Source organism: Littorina saxatilis, linkage group LG13 (assembly GCF_037325665.1).
Source record: "Littorina saxatilis isolate snail1 linkage group LG13, US_GU_Lsax_2.0, whole genome shotgun sequence".
NCBI lineage: Eukaryota > Metazoa > Mollusca > Gastropoda > Littorinimorpha > Littorinidae > Littorina > Littorina saxatilis.
The window spans coordinates 26,460,098-26,465,097 of NC_090257.1; positions in this window are offsets into that span (position 1 = coordinate 26,460,098).

Consider the following 5,000-nt stretch of genomic DNA (forward strand, 5'->3'; position numbering starts at 1 on the left):
CCCCCCCCCCCCGGACATTTTTTTTTATAAAAATCAAGGACAATGGAGCAATCTGGTAAAATCTGAGCCATCAGTTGTTTTTCAAAAAAAAATCTCATTTTTTAAATATTTTTTTTAGGCTAGGGGGGGTTCCAAAAACCCCGGAACCCCCCTGGAGCCGCCCCTGGGTTGCACTTGCATTCAATGCACAACACCCCATCGACCCCCACCCTCGCCCACCCCTGCACGGTAATGGCGTGTCTAGCGCATACATCATGCACCGCGGCCTGCTTAGAAAGTTTGGCATCCTGTTTGGCAGAGACACGGCCCAATTAAAGGTACAGCTCCTCCAATGATTTTTGAGAAGTAGTATTTCGCTTCCTGGCAACGGAAAATTACCTGCACAGAGATGCTTCTGGTGTGTTATGATGAGAACAGACTATTTTATATACTTGCTCGATAAAAAAATAAAATCAAAACGTTTGTAGTTTTCCCTTTTCTTAGTTCAACATTGACCGCATGAGACATCAGGACTCCACATAGTTTTGTCACACAACCTAGATTTAATGAATAAAGTGGGGCACACAGGGCCCCGATGGTTCGGGGGTTGCATACACCACGAGAACTGGTGTGCTTAGTAAACACTCAAATGACTTGTATCTGTCATTTAAACTTATAGAATGCAGTTGTGAATGTGTTTCATCAGGTCAGTATTACTGTTTTGCGTGAAAAGATTCAATCGATCTGTAAACCTTCTGTGAGGCAGAGTGGGGCTTTAAGTGACCTGTATGTGTCATTTAAAGTTGTAGAATGATATTGTGAAGTAGAGGTTACATGCCGAGTCTCAGTGATTATTAAAAATAATGGTCGAAGTTAGCGGATCATGAAAAATGCGAGTTTCAGCGAGCTTTTTCATGACCGCGAACTGAGACCATTATTTTTAATATTCACTGAGGCGAGGTATGTAACCTCTTTATTCCTCCCTTCTTCAGTTATTCAAAGAAAAGAGGAGTTTTTGTGCGAAAGTTTGAATAATGCGCGGATGTATAGTTCAGGGAAAATCATTCAATTCTGTTAACACTTCTTGTCAGTTTCCCTGTTTTGGACTAAAATCAAGAACACAGTTATGTTGTTATTCTGCTGTGGCGGTAAAGGCAGATAGTGTGTGTTCTGTTCATGTTTTGGTATTGCTTAGGAAATGTTCTTTCTTCGAATGGGACTAGCAGACGAACTTTTGCACCCGTGTTCCAACGTTAAAAACTGTATGAAGTTCAGTTTGCTGGGGCAAAATAGTGTATGAAACCGCTGTATGTTCTTTAAATTGATGAGATGTGTGCATTTGGTTGCGTGTGATCTGTTTATAAAATGAAATATTGTCGAAAACTAACCGTCGGATTGCAGTCTTTTGTCCAAGCAACTCAGTTCAGAAAATTTGGAAGGGGAACTACTCTTATCGCTAGACAGAGTACGAGAGTTACTTGCCTTGGAAGTTTGCTTGCATTCCTAAGAGATCTAAAGCGAGTTTCTCTGCACTGATCGTTAGATTTGGATTTAGAAAACAACCAAACTCATGGAATTTATATGGAGATTAATGTGTTCAAGCCTGTAGTTGCTAATTTAAATGCAGTATGTTTGTATTGTTTGGTCTAGAGATGTATATTTTATACATTAGAGCGTTCGGAACTTTTCAATCGCTAAAGTAGTTCCCTCAAAGTCTAGCTCATCAACCTGTGTGCTATCGAGGATTCAGGCCCGTTGTTGGGTAAGTGATTTTGGTTGTTGGGTAAGTTACCGAAAAATAACTAGCCCTACACGTTTACAGAGAGAAAGAAGCAGAGGGGGGAATAATGTGTTTTTTTGGTCAGTATTGCTGTTTTTGTGAACAGATTCAATCGTTCTGTAAACCTCCTGTGAGGTGGAATGGGGCTTTAAATTGTCTGTCTGTTTGCTTGCCTGCTTGTCGTTGAGGTTTCTCTGTCGGTTTTTTGGGTCGTTTTGTTCTTGGTTTTTATTTCGATTTATTAGCTTTTTATTTGACTGTTTTGTCTGTCTCATTGTCTGTGCATGAGGTTGGTCTGTTGGTCTTTTTTATTTGTTTTATTTTCTTTATTTCTTGATCAGGCTGTTTGGTTTGCTTCTGTTGGTTAGTTTACATTGAATGAGTCTTTCTCTAAAAGTATGTATTTGCCTGCTTGTGTGTTCGCAAAGCTTTCTGTCTGCTTTTATCTAAGGTTTGTCTGTCTGTCTGTTAGTTGTTTGGTGGTTGTTTGTTTGCTTGCATGTTCACGCACGCACGCACGCACGCACGCACGCACACACGCACGCACACACGCACACACGCACGCACGCACACACGCACGCACACACACACGCACACACACTCACTCACACAAACACACAGACACGCGCGCGCTCATCCAATTTAGTTCTTTTTATAACTATTCTTTCCTTTTTCAAAGACGGACATTTTTATTTGCCAACAACTCAACAAAAGCAAACGCACGAGAAACACTCTCAAAAGCTCTACCTGTTACATTTGCAAAGCATATAACAATGTACACGAGTACTGGCTGCACATACAGAAATAACAGCGACAAACACAAGTATACGTGTAAATATAGCGAGGGCCTAAGCTTGATACTCTTGTGATATTATTGCACCTGGTAGGAACGATATCAGAAAGAAACAGTTGTCTGAAGAAGAATCATGGCAAAGCATGATTAATGTGAGAGGTATGTTAAATGCATAGGTATGACTCACTGATTTTGAAAATAAATTCCATTGTATTTAGTTTTGGGATTGAACATGGGTAGATGGGGTAATCATCTGGTTCGAAAAAAAAAGAAGGAAAGAAACTAGAACAAGCAATAGAAAACAAAAATGCATTGTTAACGGATAAAATGAAGGATAAAACAATGAAAATGACGTCGCGTCATTATAATGAAGTGACTATATTTGCCTTGAAAGAAAGTAATACACGTAGGTTGCTCCCAGTGTCGCTCTACATGGGCCTAATCTTCATCTCAGTGAACTTCATGGAAATGTAATCACTGCCCCCAAAGGTGTGCCAGCTCACCCCGTCGTGTTTAGGAGCACTGCTGCTGGTCTTGTAGTCACCGTTCAGGTTGGAGTGGTGGCAGCGCTTGTACCACCAGGCGCCGTGGTATTTCTGTGCACAGTTCGTGCTGCCCCGCGTGTCGTGGTCCCTGTCCTTGGTGGAGAACTGCTGACCACGGTGTTCTGACAGGCTGTCACCTGGGGATGGACAGTCATTGAGTGGTCAGTGTGTGTGTGTGTGTGTGTGTTTGTGTGTGTGGGTGTTTGTGTGTGTGTGTGTGAGCGCGTGCGCGCGCGTGTGTGTGTGTGTATGTATGCGCGTGTGTATGTGTGTGTGTGTGTGTGTGCGTGCGTGGGTGCGTGCATGCGCGCGTGCGTGCGTACGTGCGTGTCCGTGCGTGCGTACATGCGTATAAGCATTCGTCAGCCTTCTCCTTCTTCTCGATCGTCAGTCTACTTGCCTGGTTGCCAGCAACCTCTAAATACACGCGTACAAAGTAATCAACACACTCGTACTGTAACACCACATCACACAATTACCTATCACACAATGTTGGCAACACGTATCTTCGCCGTCCAAATCAACTTTGTACAACAGTGCGAGCCTTTTTCAGCAGCTCACTAATAGAATTAGTGCATTTCCCAGCAGGGAAAAGCCACAGTAACATCACAATAATCAATGGCCGACGACTGGTGGCGGAGAGCGGACTTTAGCTAAGGTCAGGACGACAAGGTGTGAACTCAGCTGTCAGTCATCGTAACTGACTTCTTTTCTTTCTTTACACCGGCACGGTTGGCCTAGTGGTAAGGCGTCCGCTCCGTGATCGGGAGGTCGTGGGTTCGAACCCCGGCCGGGTCATACCTAAGACTTTAAAATTGGCAATCTAGTGGCTGCTCCGCCTGGCGTCTGGCATTATGGGGTTAGTGCTAGGACTGGTTGGTCCGGTGTCAGAATAATGTGACTGGGTGAGACATGAAGCCTGTGTTGCGACTTCTGTCTTGTGTATGGCGCACGTTATATGTCAAAGCAGCACCGCCCTGATATGGCCCTTCGTGGTCGGCTGGGCGTTAAGCCGCAAACAAACAAACACATTTTCTTTCTTTATTTGGTGTTTAACGTCGTTTTCAACCACGAAGGTTATATCGCGACGAGGGAAAGGGGGGGAGATGGGATAGGGGAAAGGGGGGAGATGTTAAGTGTTTCTTGTTCACAAAAGCACTAATCAAAAAATTGCTCCAGGGGCTTGCAACGTAGTACAATATATGACCTTACTGGGAGAATGCAAGTTTCCAGCACAAAGGACTAAACATTTCTTACATACTGCTTGACTAAAATCTTTACAAACATTGACTATATTCTATACAAGAACCACTTAACAAGGGTAATAAGTGAAGAATTTTATGGGTGAGAAAAGTAAAGTAAAATGACTTTGGAGAGGCAGAAATAGAGAAGAAACAAGAAAAAGATCCTAATTAGGTTCACGGCATCGAGAGTGATGCGACCTTCTCTCAGAAGTTAGTAGAGAAGGCTCCCCCCATCCATCACCCGGGGGACGCGCCTCTACGCCAATTAGGGGGCGCGAGGCGTAACTGACTGTTAAGACTTTCACTGTAACGGGAAAATAAACGGTCCAGGGCTCCCCAACGTGCGCGTCCCTGTGTCATATACGCACTAGAAGACGGAAACACTTACTAGAAATGTATTGAGGGGTTCTCGGGACGCACTAAACTTTAAAAGAGCGGGTCCTGGGACGCACTACATTGACGAAACGTTTTAAAGCAAACAAATGCACCTTTTCTACTGTTGCTGCCTGCATCAGACCCCATACCTCAGCACCATATTGAACAATAGGTTGAACTTGTGAGTCAAAAAGCTTGATAAAAACATCCAAAGACAATCTATCGAATTTATACAAATTACTCATAATACACAGTACTGCACGTTTTGCTCTGGCAACTAGATC